The sequence below is a fragment of the Notamacropus eugenii genome, chromosome 3, assembly GCF_028372415.1.
Source record: "Notamacropus eugenii isolate mMacEug1 chromosome 3, mMacEug1.pri_v2, whole genome shotgun sequence".
NCBI lineage: Eukaryota > Metazoa > Chordata > Mammalia > Diprotodontia > Macropodidae > Notamacropus > Notamacropus eugenii.
Genome location: NC_092874.1, coordinates 387,700,952 through 387,717,601, shown reverse-complemented (window position 1 = coordinate 387,717,601; position 16,650 = coordinate 387,700,952). Strand labels below are relative to the sequence as shown.

Here is a 16,650-nt window from a genome sequence, read left to right as displayed (position 1 = left end):
TGGGGAGAGTGAGAACCTTTATCCACCCTTTCCACCCAGCTCCGCAGTCCCCACCTGATCGGGGATCGCTGCTCCCAATTCCCGCGCAGAGCGCCGCTAGGGGACCCGCCGATTCCGTCCTCAGCAGTGCACAGCTCAAAGGAAACCCGGTTTGGGGTGGGGAAGTTTGCGCGGCCTAGGTTTCCCTTGCAGAACCTGGGGGTTGGGGGACCCAGGAGAGTCCAAAAGGAGAAAAACGGAAACGGAGAAAGAGAAGAAAGGGACGACGGCCCCAGTCTTTCCCCTGAGCTAAGGACCTCGGCCGGTGTATAAAAACGCTGCAGAACCGAGCTTGGGCAGGGTGGGGTGCTCTTGAGCCTGGATTGAATTTAAAAAAAAAAAAAAAGTAAAGTATAGGGGGAAGGGGAAGAGAGGAAGGGGAGATGCCTTTGCCCTGAGGTTGAGGCCTGGATCACTAAGTCAGGTGAGGCAACTGAGTGTTTCAAGATAAAGTCCCTTTGGCCGGTGGTTTGTGCTCACTGGGCCCTTGGGGAGACTCAAGGATGGGGGTGAGGAGTTCGAGGGAGGCTCAGGAGGAATCCGCTTAGAGGATATTTCTCGGAATCTGCTCAGATCCCTCCAACCGCTACCACTGGGGCCAAGAAGCCTGGGAATGTTCTGCCAGCTCCCCTCCTTACATTTTGTCTGGATTTGGGCTGTGACATATTGAATATAGGGAGGGAACCGTAGTTAGACGTGAGTTGATAACAGTGAAGTGAATTAAAAAAAAATCTCCCTGAAAGGGGTACCTGAGATAGTTTCATCCTAGACGGCTAGGAGAAACCTCGGTAAGCCTTCGAACCAAATCTCAGAAGGGTGAACCCTGTACATAGACACACGTACCTGCGATATACATATACGGACACATACGTTATAAAGAATTACTTCGAGCCAACTTCTATGATGTCCACTGTGGGTAAGGGATATGTATATGTGTGTGTGTGTGTGTATGTGTCCTCGAGTGCACGTGTACTCACTCGGTCGGTGCTTCTGTATCACACAAGCCCCATAGGTGCAAATGGTCTTCGTACCCCAGTCTCCCCTCCTCCTATCGAAATCCCCAACATGGTGTCCAAAGTCACCAGAATCTGGAGCGTGCCCCCAAATGAAATGGAGCCCCGTGTCCCCCTCCTTCGCCGCCCAGCGGCGTCCAGGAGGGTTTGGGAGAAGAGAGGGTCCGGGGAGTGAAAAGGGGTGTCTGAGAGAAAGATACTCGGGGGAAGGGGAGGGGGAGGAGCTCTCTACTTCCCAGACAACCCTCCACCTCCCCCCTTCACCATCCTCCCTTTTCCAACTTCACCTCCTAACCCCACCCTTTAGGAAAAAAAAACCACAATACCCTAAACCTAAGCCCAGTGGGACGCACCCAGGTCCACCCGACGTTTGGGAAGCTACACCCCCCTCTCCTTCCACGTCCTCCTCCCTCTCCTTCCTCCCCCCTCCCTCCCAGCACGGGCTTCTACATTAAACCTTTGATCACGCACAGAAAGAATGTGCTACTATCCCCGCGCTGCCGCCGCCGCCGCCGCCGCCGCCGCTGCGCCGGAGCCTGAGCCCGAGCCCGAACCCGCGGGCCCCTCCGGAACGCCGGCGACGCCTCTCGGAACGCTCGGGCCCGGGGCGGCTCCGCGGCTGCCGGACCGGGCTCTCGGCGCACTGGGAGCCGCCTCGTTTGCCTCGGTGGCCGCCACCTCCCCGCGGCTTCCCGGGTCTCTCCTTGGCTCTTGACGCAGTCTGGAGCTGCAGCCGGGTTTCCTCTCCTCTCCTCTCCTCTCTCTCTCTCCCAGTCTCAGGCCAAGCCCAGCCCGGCCCCGGGAGGGGAGGGGGGGGGAGGGAGATTTGTCTTGGAGGAACCTGCCATCGGAGCTTGGGGAGGAGGAAGAGGAGGAGGAAGCCGTAGCAGCAGCCACCACCGCCGCCGCCACCTGCCACCCCTGCCCGCTGCCTCTACTGGGGATCTCAGCGCGCGCTCTCCGGGAGCTGTACCCCACCCCCTCCTGTAGCCCGCCCCAGGACACCCCGGGTTCAGGTAGGCGAGAGGGGCTGGGGGCTGGGACAGGATGAGAGGGGGGAGTGTTTTAAGGTGAAAGGGTCCCTTTCCTTGCTGCAGTAAGGCAGACCGGCAGAACCCCACCTCAGGGGGAAGCGTCGCTTTGATTTGGGGGGATTCGTAAAGGGAGAACTGGAAGAAATGAGGGGATGCCCCTTCGCTGCCGTCACCGCCCCCCCTCCCCCCCACATAGCTCAGGACCCTGACTCTTCGTCCCCTAAAGCTTTAGCTTCGCCTCAGCCTTCTTTCTCGTTGCTGCGGTTCTGTTCCTTCGTTGTGCCTGCTTCCCTTCGTGGTTTCCCTCTCCAGCTCCGGGGCTCCCTCCCTTTGGGGGTGTGAGTATCCGAAGTTAGAGGATGGTGAACTCTAACCAGACCAATTTCCCCCAGCAGCGCCCCGAGACCTATCCCCTAAGGCCAGGGGACCCCATACCCTTCGAGGAACCCTAGGGAGCAGCAGAGTCCCAAACTTTCATGGTCCTATGGATCCCCAGGCTCGGGGAAGTGGGGGGGGGGGGGAAGGAGGCGGTACCGGCCTGGAGGGTCTCGGATCTCCTGTTCCCTGTCTTGTCTGTGGAGAACCCGAACCAATCCGGGCTACCTATCTCTCCCCCCGCCCCCCCCCCCACCTCTCCCACCTCCTCACCCTCCCCGCGTGCTCTCTCTCTCTCTCTCTCTCTCTCTCTCTCTCTCTCTCTCTCTCTCTCTCTCTCTCTCACACACACACATTCACATTCACATTCACACACACATACAATCCCCTTCACCCACCCTTCCCCGCCCCCCCACCCCCCCAGAGCAGAAAAGATGCTTTGGGATCGAGCTACCCGGGAAGGATGTGGGGGAAAGAAGGGGGTTGGAGGGAAGTGGTGCCCCCCATCCCCAAGCATAATTAAGGAGGTCCTCCTGAGGGATGCTGAGACTGATTGTTCTTGGGGGCTCTGAGTCCCAGTTTAGGGCAACGTTAGCCCCAAAGGCTGCATCGCCGAAGTGTGAAGAACGAGCTCTGGGCTATTAATAGGAGCCTGTGACCTGACTGGTTCTTTCAGACTGCTTGGGGAAGCCGGGCCGGGATCTGGTGGTCACAAACTCCTTCAGCGTTCACCTCTTTCCCCCACCCCCTAAAAAATTCCTCTTACTTAACTCCACCAATTCTTCCTCCTAACCTTCCCTATTCCCCTGCCTGCTACTTTGTCCCTTCTCTTTTCCCTAGTCCCCATTCTTTCACTCTCTTTACCCTTCCCCCATCTCTTTTTCTCTTGCTGTTACCCCTTTTCAGCTCACTGTCGTTCTCCCAACCCCAAACTTTTCCTAACCCTGAACTGGACTATATAGCGCTTCGCTACTGGCCCAGCGATTTGTCGCTATGGAAGGGTCTCAGTGTCGCCTGGGCCTGGATCAAACCGACGCCCCTGTCCAGGATCCCCTACGCAGGTCTTTGGATCATTGGGAGGCGGGGATGTGAAGGATTAGGTGAATGAGGGGTGGCCAGTTGGGAGCTGCCGCCACTTCTCTGCTCCGCTACAGCTGTTTGCCCGAGCAGCAGGGACGGAAGTTTCTTGCGGACCAATTACTGCCTCCCCCTCCCGCCCCCGATTCCTTCCACCCACATACTCCCACCTCCTGTTCCATTGAGTTGCGGCTACCCAAAGATTTTGAGGGGAATTGGGGGGGGCAAATTACCAAAGAAACTGTTGGGGACCTAGGAGACCTGGGGATGGGAGAAGGGAATAAGAAACATGTCTGTGAGTGTTGGTGAGAGAGCACAGAGGCTGAGGGGGACTAAGGGGATAGGAGAAACTCTTAGGAAGGGGCAGCTTCTGGAATCTGGGAAGAAGGACCCAGTTGCCTCTGCAGTAGACCCAAAGCCTCGGGTCTCCCCCCCCCGGAGGATGGTGCCATCATAGCGCCTCAGGGGATTTATTCCAGTTTTCTCGGCTTTTAAAAATAAATCCCCCAGTGTATTGTTGGTGGTTCACTTGTCTGAGCTGCAATAGTCCTTTCCCCCAAGCTTCCTCCTCCCTAGAGAGCTCTGCTCCCTCTCCTTTACACAACAGCCTGGTATGGTCTTGTCTCCCTGTTGTGGGACATCTCTATTATCTTCTCTACCCTCACTCTAACTCGTATGAAATTTTTGGAGGGCTAAAGGTGTGTGGGGGTTGCTAGTGTCCCTACCTTCCTCTCCCAAGCATCCCCACACCATCCTATTTATCTGAGTTGAGGAGGAACAGTGGTTTTTTTCCTTCCCTAAGTTTATCATAGGGGTTTGGAGCAGGAAGGAGGGGGACGGAAGTGTGGGGGGTGTATAACTGCTTTAATGTGCCTGACAGATGTGGCTATAGCGCCACCTTCTCTGTAACAGAATTAATGATCAGCATGGAGGATGCCAATTAAAAGAGCCATTGGGAGGCAGGGGCATGACGGAAGGGAAGAAAAGGGGACAGGAGATGGCACTGAGGAAGTGACAACATTTTTAGGAAGTCAGATTGTAATTTTCTGGGTAAGGAGGAGCACTTGGATTGGAAGGAACTGTTCAGCCTAAGAGTTGGCAGAGGTATTAGAAAGGTAAGACCCAATTAGATCTCCTTCCTCATATGCGGCTCAATTTTGAGTAGGACTTCTCCACTGTAGGCCGCCCCCTCCTGGATGATGTTAACTCCACAGAACTAGTTGATACCAGCTAGTAACCCTCCTCCTTCTCCAGGGATTCTATTAGCTTGTTGAGAATAGGCCCAGAGAAGCCTGTAACTCTTGGAACTTCCTTCTACCTTAAGCTAGGGGTCTTTCCTTCAGAAAAGAGATAACCTTCAGAAACTCTGTGCCCTGCTTCTAGGTGGGAGGGTAGGGTGGAGGTAAGGTTCTCTCTCCCAAGACTCCCAGAGAGATGGATTACCCTCACCTCAGCCCAGCAGCCCCAGCCCAGGCCTGGAAGCTCTGATTTCTTCTCCTGAAGGCTCTGTTCATAAAAGAGGGAGTATAAATCAAAGACTGAGGTGGGGCTCAGTAATTAAGCAGATCCAGTGAAATCCTAAAATCTGGGGGTCCTTGAGACCTTACCCTCAGTATAACTTTAGGGTCTTCAGGGCTTCAAGATGAGGGGAGGTAAAAGGGGGGAAGAAGTAAGAGCTCTAACCCACTGCCAGACAAATAGAAGCCCTATATCACTTTTTATTCTTTTTTTTTTTTTTTGCTCCCTGTGCGAATGTAGAGGAGATAGCAAAAGGGAAGACCCAGCAAGGTGGGGGGTGGGGGGGAGGGTTCAAAGCAGGTGGAGTTGGGAATTCTTTGGCTGAAGGAGAGGAGAACCAGAAAACTCTAAAAGCCCTTTGGAGCCTTTTGTAAGATACAGTGGGAGGCCAGGAAGACAAGAAAACAAGGAAGGCCAGCCGTTCACTACTATAGAAAATTCAATTCCTTTATCATCATTCACCATTTTTTCAACCCCCTTCACCCTATTCTTATTAAAGCTATCAGAATTTGGGTTCTGCCCTCCTCTAGGAAGCCAGTGCTCATGGGGCTGGGACCCCAGAGGAGAAAAAAAAAGAGCATTTGAAAGCTAGTTCCTCTAGAAATATCAACTTTTTTCCTTTTCTCTTTCTTCTTGAGATGAACTTTCTTGGTTGTGTAGAAAGCAGAAAGAGACCTCTTAGAGACTTATTAGGCCCTGGAGCCAAGACCTATTCTCCCCCAAGAGAGTTTCCAAAGACCAGTTGGTCTTTCCTTCTCAGTTCTTAGGGACCTGCTGACCGTGGGTGGGGACCCCCTGGACTCTATCTCTGGGGACCCTTCCCCTTGCTAGCAACTGAGTAATGAGTAGCTCAAGGAGGCAGCTTTGAGGGCAAACTAGGTAGTTATTTTCAGGTTCTGATGCTAAAAAACAATCTCAAGTGCTTATCCATAAGGAACCCATAGAACCTCACTGGTATCAGGGAAAATTGGTGGGTTTGTGCCATCTTCCCTTTCACATTGTTCTCCAGACTACTGACTTCTGGTGGTTTCATTATAGTTTCAAGGATATTCTTTCTGTTCATTGTGAACTGAGTTCCCCACGGTAAAATGAAGAGGGGATGAGGAAATACACTGTGATGTATCCTTTCTTCAATCTTCCTAGAGATTACCTTTCCCAGATTATGAGATGAAGAACCTAGCCCACTATCTCAGACAAAATTAGCCCCTGGAGGGAACTCGGCCTTGATCCAACTCATATCTGAACCCAGAACTGGATCATATTAGGTGATCTCATCAAGTATTTAGGGTGCTGAAGCAGTCCATGTTTTGGGGATGGGCCAGTCAATACAGGAATTAGTTTTCTTGTGGGGGATTCATTCATATTCTCTCTCTCTTCCTCATACACTATAGGATTTATCTTGATTTGCTGCCTTTGAATTGAGTCAACTCTTTTGTATGCTGCGTGAATTGGCCAGCTGCTTTGTAGAAAGAGGAAGGGAGCGTGCAGTGGGTACAGAGGAAAAGGGGAATCAGTGCTGGTGATGGAACGAGGCAGGAAGGAGGGTGGGGGAGAGAAGAGACTTACAAAGAAATCGAGACAGCGCTGACCCAGGACAGACTTGGGGGGAGGGGACAGAACCAGAGGTCTGACTTTGCATCCTTAGCTACCATAACTAGGGTTGGTAGGGCTGTGGGATTGGGAAGATATAAATAAATGCCCTACAGCATAGAGTATAAACTCTTTGAGGGCAGTCATGTTTATCTCTGCGTCTCCCCCTATCTTCCCCTTTCTCCCTCCTTCCCAACACCTTGTACAGAATCCGAGCTCTCAGCATGTCCATCGAATAAATTCAGTGGTGGTTAAAAAAAACAAAACAAAACAGCTGGGAGCAGGTTCGAGGGGCCCCTTGTGCTGAAAACACCTACTTTCCCACATGTATTCTCATTCCCAATCCTCATCCTCCTGCTCCTGGACAAATAAATGGTCTGGTAGTCCAAGAGTCCAAGAGAGAGGGGAAATCCCCGAGGATCCCCTCCCTGGCATATAGTAAGCGCTTAATAAACGCTCTGTCATAGAAAAGAAAGGCAGGGGTGTGTGTGTGTGTGTGTGTGTGTGTGTGTGCGTGTGTGTGTGTGTTGTCTGGATGAGAGAAGGGGAGCACTTAGACAATCTAGTCCATATTTATTGAGGTCCCCCACCCGGGCACAGAGTCCCATTCTTAGTGCCACTAGGTAACAGAAAACAGTTTAACTTGTCCCTCCCTCCCCAAATCCCCCTACCGCATCTCCTACCTTACCTCCCCAAAGAAACTGCCTTGGGACAAACTGAGAGAATAGCTCAATAAGACAGATTACTTGGTTGCTTACCCTTCCTACTGCTTACCCTTCCTACTCCGCCCTCCCCCCTCCTTCAGTCTAAGTATTCGGCAGGGGAGGAGTGGGGGCGGTAGATGGGGGACTAGAGCCCTGAGGAAACCCTTCTTTTAATGCTAATAGATCTTCTAGCCCAACCCTCTCCCCACCCCCACCCCGCTCATAGACGCCCCCACAGCTGTGGGACCGGGAGATCGCTCAGTGGATATAGACTGGAGAGAGGAAAGACAGATGTACAGACAGAAGAGAGGAGAGGAAAGGAGAGAGAATGCGAATTCTCTTTGCCTGAGAGGGGAGGGGAGGGGCCGTGCTCTCAGATCGATGGGAGAAGCAGGGGAGGAATTTCAATACCGAGAGCAAAGTTAGAGACTGAAGGACGGGAGAGAGAGAGAGAGAGAGAGAGAGAGAGAGAAAGAGGCGGCGGAGCCGTGGCAGTGGCGGCTCGCAGCTAGCCGGCTCCGGAGGTAAGGAGACCTAGCCCAGCTGTACTGGCACCTGGGGGAGCGGAGGAGGGTTGGACAGGGACCGAGATGGGAATAGTGGCCGGAGATGGGGATGGGAGAGAGGAATTCGGGGCTGAATCTTAGGAAAGGAAAGCCGGTAGCCTAGTCTAAGCTCCCTCCATCCCCTTCCCAGTCCCCTTTACCTTCAAGTGTTTCACCTGGGCATAAGGTACCATGGGCTCCTTGCTCGAGCCTCGGAGTCCGAGGGGGAAAGCAAAACTCTGCCTCTCTCTCCCGCTGTCCCTAAAAACTAAGTTTGGAGGAACTTTGCGGTCGGACTTGCCCCTTGGCTTCCAGGCGCCGAGGTGGGAGGGGATGACCACTCCTCCAGATAAACCAACAGTCTGGTTTGTTATCCACAGTCACCGACTCGCGTGGGAGCCCGGGGGCTGAGCGGCAGCTCTCTCCTCGCTCGCGTCGAGGGAAAAGGAGCGAGTGAACGAGCGCAGGACACGTCGTCCTGCTGGGGACGGAGCGACCGTCAGCCGCGGGGGACTGGGGGAGACGCCGGAGCCAGGCCCGGAGCGCCCTGCCTGTCTAGACTTGGAGCCTGCGTATGCCCTCTGGAAGAGGAGGAGGAGGAGAAGGGAGGCAGTGGCCTCGCAGCGCGTAAGTTGGTTTGCATCCACTTCCGAGGACTAGGCTGGGGGGCTACGCTGGTGGGTCCCGCCCCCACCCCACCTCACCTCCACTTTTCCGAGGCGCGGCGCGTGTCCTCTGACCTCGAACTCTGTGCTAGGGTAGGGGTGGGGGTGAGGAGAAAATGGGCTCTGCTTGGGGAGCCAAGGACAAGCCCTCTCTCTCTCCTCTATGAGTCAGGGGACGTGGCGGTTCTCAGGCCCGGTGTGCTGCTGGGTCAGCCCCAGTGAGCTAAAGCAGTTCGTCTAACAAACGCTGTCCAGTGCTTGAATCTTCCCTTAAAGCTAGAGAGTATTAGCTGCTAGTCAGATTTCCTCCCTGTGCCTTAGGTGGGGAGGAGGAGTGTGTAGAAAAAAGTACTGGGGATAGAAGGGGCCAGGTACCTAAGTAAGCTTAGGTTCTGGCTTCTGGGGGCTGGAGTTTGGGATAGGTACGTTAGCTACATTCTCGGCTTAAGTCGGGCCAGCCCCTTTTCTAGGGCTCTTAGTGGACCAGGAACCCGATCAGATTTGAGGGAGAGGAAACCATCCTCTAGGAAACCTCTGGGGCTGAGTGATAGGTACCAAGGAAACCAGCTTCTTCCCTCTGCTTCATTCTGAGACAGCCCAGACAACCTCAAAAGGCCAATTGCTAGCTTGACCTGGGGGCTCTTGCAATCCTACATAAAGAGGTAGGATAAAGTCAGTGATTTTGTTGGGTTTGTTAATTCTTTACATTTAGGTTTATACTTTACAAATAATAGCCCATTCACATTTGTATCCCTTTAAATCTTACAACGCTCTTTTCTCATAACACTCCAGTGAAGCAGGTATCATCTCCATTTTACAGATGAGGAAACTGAGCCTCCGAGGGTCAATACAATGTTCCCTAAGTTAACTGAGTAAAATACAGAAAAGGGACTAGAACTGGCCTTTTGACTCCTCTTACACAGCAGTTTCTTGTTTGACTCTCATAATATTTTTGAGATGAATCCATACCCTATTTGACAGATAGAGAAACTGAGACTACAAGAGGCTAAGTGACTTGTCCAAGATCACAGAGTGAGTTAGTGAGAGAAGATGATAATAGAACCCTGGAGTCTTTACTCTCAGCTCAGTATTCTTGCATAAGAAGATAGAAATTCACCTAGGAAAGCATGAAAACTTCAGTACTTTTTTAAGCAGGCAAGAAAGGCTATGATAGGGCTATTTCAATAAAAACCTATTAGGTACTCATCTCATCAATCTCTCCCCCTAGGTACCCTGACTCAAAATTGAGACCCTTTTCAGTTTAATATCCACCGGTTGGCAATGTAGCTAAATGTAGACTTCAGGATGATACAGCAGCTTGGGAATAAGGAATAAGGAGATTCGTGACTCTGGAAAAGCTCAGCATGGACATGAAGTAAAAGGTATCTCTATCAACAGAAATAGCCAGTCTTAGACTCACAGAGCAGGCAGAATGTGGAAAGAGAAGGAGCAGGGAGAGATGAGGGTAGAGACAGTTGGAGAAGGCATTGGGTCTTTGGTCTCGATCTAGGAGAACAAAATGTGGGAAGGAAGAAAGGCAGAAGGACTTACTTCTAGAGAAAGCCCAATAATTTTTGTAAATCTTACTCAAAGCTGGATTCTCTGTACCTGCAAAAGAAAAAGGACAGAGTGACATTCTCAGAATCCCTAGAAGAATGCCTCATCTAGCGAAAATGTTCTCATAGCCTGGAGCTGGTGGAGGGACAGCTTTGATTGACTTGGATACTTTTCCCTTATCATGGACCATGGAATGTTGGGACCCCAGATGTCCCCAGTGGGTTTGCCTCTAATTGAAAAAAATATTAGGGACAAAAGGGATGAAAGTGATAGAGATGAAGGTTTTAGATACTTTGTTGCAATGTGCAAACTGCCCTCCCCCCCTCCCGCTTCCCCCAGCTCTTATAAATTTTGGTGAATTTTTTCTCCCAACTCTTCTGGGTAAAGTGGATGGAATAGATGCCAGGAATAAATTAATCCAATTCATCTGCATTTTAAGCTCCTACTATGGGAGGCAACATGATGTAGAGGAGTTGGCATTAACTTTACAGCCTGGGTTCTAAGCTGACTCTCCTATTCATTACCTTGGTTGAGTTGCTTCCTTCTGAATGCCTCAGTTTCCTTGTCTCTAAAAATGAGAGTGTTGGACAAGATAATCCCTAAGTTTCTTTCTAGCTCTGAAGCTTATGCAGGACACTGTGACCCTCACTTCTCCCCATTTGGATCCATCCTCTAAAATCTTTACTGTGGTTAACACTGAATGGAAGCAGAAGATGGGTTTCTGCATGGGTTATTTCAGATGCTGTTGGCTTGAAGGAAATTTATTACCATAGGTGCATAGTCTTTTTGTGTTCATATTTCTCTGTAGAAAAGGGACAGAAAGGTCCTGTAGATACACCAGTAGATGTATAGAACTATATATACATGTATATTTAAATGGTGAGTGGTTAAATGAAATATACCAGTGAATGACAAGCTTGCAGATATATCTCAGGGTCCAAGTGAAGGGGTCATAAATTTCATAGCATGAACCAGAAGTAGTCAGTAATGTTACCAGGGAGCACCGGATAAATTTTATTGTGCATCTTTTAACACTCCCCCTGCCATGTTGTTCTTCCTGAGATATTTCACTTTACTTTCACTAATTCATGAATTCTCTTGCTGGTTTCCATGGATGCTTCTCCTAACCAAAGAAAGACTCATTTGCTACCTGGTCCTTGCATTTGAGACAGATTGATGTAGTTGCTGATAGTGTGGAGCTAACTCCTAGAAAAAAAAATCTCAGAATGTTAAAAGCTGGAAGAAAGCTAACCCCTCATTTTACAGGTGAGAAAACTGAGGTTCAAAAAGGGGACTTGATTTACCCAAAGCTAGACAACTAGTCTATGACATTGTAGACTTGGACTTCTGCCTAAGATTTCACCCACAGTCCAGCATCCTAGGTTCTTAACTGAATGAAATCAGGTCCAGTCTTGGGTGTTACCCTACCTTCCAAATCACTGTATTCTTGAGTCCTGGCTCATATACTTACTAGCTGTGTGACTTTGGTCAAGTCACTTTCTGGTCTGTTTCCTTATCTGCAACACAAGAGGATTAATTTTGATGATCCTTCTAGCTTTAAAGCTATACAATCCTCTGATGCCCTTCTGCCTCTATGAAAAGTCCCAGTCATTTAGGAATGAGTAGGGAAAGAGATTTAGATGGAGTCTCAGACAATATGGTTGTACTCTCATTTTTTTGTCCCCACCTGAAGTTTGGTCTTGAGGATCTCAGCATACAGTTTAAAAACAGCAAGTCTCTAGGTCTTTGGATAAAAGGATCCCAGATCCCATATAAGCACACAAGGTAACAATTCACATATCAGGTACAGGACAGCCTTTATTCTATATGTAAAAACATATGAAAGGATTCACAGTGGTCTATAAGTGGTCAATCTTTTCCCCTGTCAAAGGTAGGACTAGACCCTAAATCTTAACCATCCAGTGCTCTTTCCATTATACTGTTGGTTAGATAAGCAGAATGGCTAAGCTTCTAGAATGTCCCTGGGTTGCTAATGTTGGGAGTTATGGGTTATGAATAGTGAGATGCCAGCTGGCTCTGCTGAACAGAGCAGATACCGTAATTAGAGAACCATGACAGAGGCCTCTCTATTTGCTATTTTTGTCCACCTACCCTTCCGCATACCTGTGTGGCCGGCCTTGTACATAGCAGTTCTACAGTGGTGAAAAATGTGGCATATTATAGTAGTGACATCAAGAACACAATGCATGTTGTCATCGGCTTTCTCCCTGGACATCGTCTTTAAACCTTCTCTCCATTTCCCCCTCTACAGTTTTTCCTAGCCACTTATCCTGCTTGTACCCAACGAGAAGAATTATTTCATTGTTAACTAATGTTAGACCCTTTCTTGTCCTGATGTGCAGTCCTCTACAGCAAAGAGCAGAAGAGAGAGACCTTCACTTTGGGTCTATTAAAAAAAAAGTGTCTGGGGAGACACTTTAAATCCTAGAATGATTTTTTTTAAAGATTCCTTTTGAGGTGAAAGACATCTTATTTTTACAACCCCCTCTTACTACAAAGAAAGAAATGGGAAAGTGACTTGCCCAAAGGTACACAGTGAAGTTGGTGATAGAACAAGAAGCATGTTCTCTGAGACTCAATCCAAATCTCTTTCCCCAGTCACTCCAAATGACTGGGACTTTTCTTGGAGGCAAGAGGGCATCAGAGGATCATAGCTTTAGAGCTAGAAGGGAACTCAGAGGTCATCAAAATCAATCAGATGAAGAAATAAGCTCAGAGAGTTTAAGTGACTTGCCCAGGGTCACACTGCTGAGGCAGGATTCAAACCCAAGTTCAGCACTACCCACTATAACGTCCTGCTTTAGAGAAGAGAAAGCTCAGAGAGGTCAAGCTACTTAAATTCCACCACTTTTCTTTCTGATTATTTCCTAAGGGGGGGTCTCTGTTCTCTGTCATTTTATTTTATTTTTTTTTTTTTATTAATTTTTTTATTTTTTTTAATGTTTAACAATCACTGCCATACAATTGCGATTTTATCCCTCCCCACCCACCCCCCACTACCTCCCTCCCTCCCCACGACTGCATACAATTCTGTATAGATTCTACATATACTTTCCTATTGAGTATATTTTCACTATCGTCATGCTATGTAGTCAGACTAAGATAAATGAAAGAATCCGTATAACAAATCAGAACATGATACACAAACAGATACACATACACAAACATGATCTGCTACATTATGTGAGTGACTTCCATATTTCTCTCTCTGAGTGTGGAAGGCTTTTTGCCTTGAGGTCCACCATTGGGATTTTTTTTTTTTTTCAGAAGTTCTTGTGTTATTACAAAAATCTAAGTCTACCAGAAAAAACTCTCACACACTGTGGTTGTTGCTGTGCATAAAGTTCTCCTGGTTCTGCTCCTTTCACTCAGCATCAGGTCATATAAGTCCTTCCAGGCCTCTCTGAAGTCTTCTTGTTCATCATTTCTTATGGCACAATAGTACTCCATTACATTCATATACCATAATTTATTCAGCCATTCCCCAATTGATGGACATCCCCTTGACTTCCAGTTTTTGGCAACTACATAGAGTGCTGCTATAAATATTTTTGTACATGTGGGACCCTTTCCCATTTTTATGATCTCTTGGGGATATAGTCCTAGTAGCGATATTGCTGGGTCAAAGGGTATGCACATTTTTGTAGCCCTTTGGGCATAGTTCCAAATTGCTCTCCAGAATGGTTGGATGCGCTCACAGCTCCACCAACAATGAATTAGTGTTCCAACTCTCCCACATCCTCTCCAGCATTTATCATTTTCTTGTTCTGTCATGTTTGCCAATCTTATAGGTGTGATGTGGTACCTCAGAGTTGTTTTGATTTGCATCTCTCTAACCAATAGTGATTTAGAGCATTTTTTCATATGATTATAGATAGCTTTAATTTCTTCCTCTGAAAATTGCCTGTTCATATCCTTTGACCATTTATCAATTGGGGAATGACTTGTATGATTATACATTTGGGTCAGTTCTCTATATATTTCTCTGTCATTTTATAAAGGAAAACAGTATTGTCAGAGTTTAACAGGCAGGCTGTGGGACATCCAACAGCTTTGCTAGCGACATTCCCTTGGGTCTCTAGAAAACCATTCTTTGTACAAGTTCAGAGTTCTTCCACTCCCTCTCTCTCCCACCCATTTCTTATCCCTGGTACCCGTAGAAGGCAGGAATGATCAATATGTAAATGGAAGGTTGTAAAGCAAAGTGATTGGAGCAGGTCTGGAATCTGAATCTCTTGAGAATGAGTCCACCTCTCCAGCTTCTGACCTATACTGTTACAGCCCTCTTAGCTCCAGTGTCTCATCCCCATCTCACCCCACCCCAGTTCTTTCATTTCACTTTCCTACACTGATTCGTAAATCCTCTTCTTGTTTTCAAATGAAGGATTCCCAAGCAGAAACTTGGTTGCCATTACAGACTTACATTTGACTTTGCTATGTTCCCTTTGTAGCAGTTACATACCTCATCCTGTTCCCCCTCCCTCCTTTATACGCATTGTCCCTTAAATGTCCTCTTTGTCCACCCCAGGGCCTTTCCTTTGTGAACACCAAGCATGACCTAGATGCTTGAACAATGTATTCAGTCATTTTTCAGTCGTTTCTGACTCTTCATGACTCTTTTTATCTTTCTTGGCAAAGATACTAAAGTGGTTTGCCATTTCCTTCTCCAGCTTATTTTATAGATTAGGAACTGAGGCAAACAGAGTTAAGTGACTTGCCCAGGATCATACAGCTAGCAAGTGTCTGAGGCCAGATTTGAACTCAGGAAGATGAGTCTTCTTGACTCCAGGCCTGGAACTCTTATTTACTACACTATCTAGCTGCCCTGTGATTGAACAATAGCGCTGAATAAATAATAAATAAATGTTATAGGACCTTTGAGGAGGGAGAAATCACCATGTTTAGTATAGTCAAGGAAAGCTTTCTGTAGGAGGTAAGATTTGAGCTGAAAAAGAGATGGATGGGATTCAAGTAGACAGGAAGGATGTGCAGACCATTCTAAGCAGAGAACTGGGAGATTAGAGGTCCTGGAGACAGGAAAGTATTGAACTTTGAAGAGTATCAGTGAGCAGAGCAGTATGATTCTGTTAGAGACTAATGGGAGATAAGTGTGGGAAAATGGAAGAAAGAATTGTGGAAGGGCTATCGTTTTACTCCCCTCTCTCTTCTTATCCTATCATTCCTCCTATTCCTTTCCTTGCTTCCCCACCCCAGGACAGTAGATGAGGTTTTCCAGATCCCTTACCACTAGGAGAGTACTGAATTCCAAGAAGTTCAAAGAAATATTGGACAAATCTGCATGGGTTACTAGGGGATAGGGAGACTCCTCTGGGGTATAGGGAAGGGGGTACTATCCCTCTACCTTTACCTACTGAAAAAGGAAAAGGGAGCCTAGAGTTAAAGCCATTATCTACAATAGGAGCCTTTTGACTTCTTGAATCCAATTTGCCACAGTTCTTAAAAATGAGGCTGAATTAGAGTGCTTTGCATGTAGTAGGCACTTAATATTTGTTGAATGGATGGATAGATGGATGGATGGGCAGGTGGATGAGTGTGTGAGTGGAAGATGAATGAATGGATAGGTGGATGGGTGAATGGATGGACATATAGGTGGATGGGAAGATAGATGGATGGATGGGTGGATAAATGGGTAGATGGATGGATAGAATAGGGAAAAGAAGAGGAGGCCAGGGGTAGCCAGAAAGAGCTATTTTGTGCTATATAAAGCTGGAAAGATCCTTATAGATCAGTTAATTAATAAACATTTACTAAATACATACTACTTGCCAGCCACTATGGCACCATGTGCCCATCCAGTGTTAGGCACTGGGAATTAAAAAAAAAGAGAAATAGTTCCTACCTTTCAGGACCTCATTCTGTTGGGGAAAATAACATGAATATGTAGAGGCAAATATGAAATATATACAGAGTAATTCATTGTGCAACAGTAGCTGCAGGTATCAGGAAAGGCTTCACATACATGGAACCAAAGCCAAACGTTGACAGAATTAGAGGTTCTAAGAAGCAAAAATGAAGACAGTGCATTCTAGGCATAGGGGAACAGCCTTGGCAAAGTCATGAAGATGGGTGTTGGAATGCCATGTAGGAGGAGTCCAATGTTTCTTAAGCTAAACCATATTGAGGACTGAGAATAAAGTTAAATTCTTTATCATGAATGACTCCTCTCTCTAGGCTACAGCTCTCTAGAATTCAGAGAGCAGGGCCTGGGAATGGGACACAACAGGGAATCAGGCATAAGACAAACAAGAAGTAAGAAGAAGGAGATTTTTGTATTTCATGGTTCTGAGATTTGAAGACTTGGGGTAGAAAAATGATCTGCAGAGCAGGAAAAATTTGCTTGGCATCAGAAGTCAGGAAACACTGGTCCAGTCCCAACCATTTCTTTTATAGTAGAGGTAAATGTGACCTATCACATACCTTAAAGGTTTAAAGGAGTAAGTAGCAATTTCTGCATCCTATCTAGCCTAGACACATCCAATCTATCTCCCCTT

The 16,650-nt window shown here is 47.8% G+C and overlaps 1 protein-coding gene across 1 annotated transcript in view; it reads left to right on the top strand.

Moving 5' to 3' along the window:
• The first annotated feature begins 1,577 nt into the window (after nt 1–1,577).
• Nucleotides 1,578–16,650, top strand: part of ELFN1 (extracellular leucine rich repeat and fibronectin type III domain containing 1) — a 189,579-nt gene continuing 174,506 nt past the window's right edge. The window contains exons 1-2 of the mRNA XM_072597722.1: nt 1,578–2,068; nt 8,276–8,522. The gene's annotated coding sequence lies outside the window, so the exon portion shown is untranslated. The remainder of the gene's footprint in view (nt 2,069–8,275; nt 8,523–16,650) is intronic.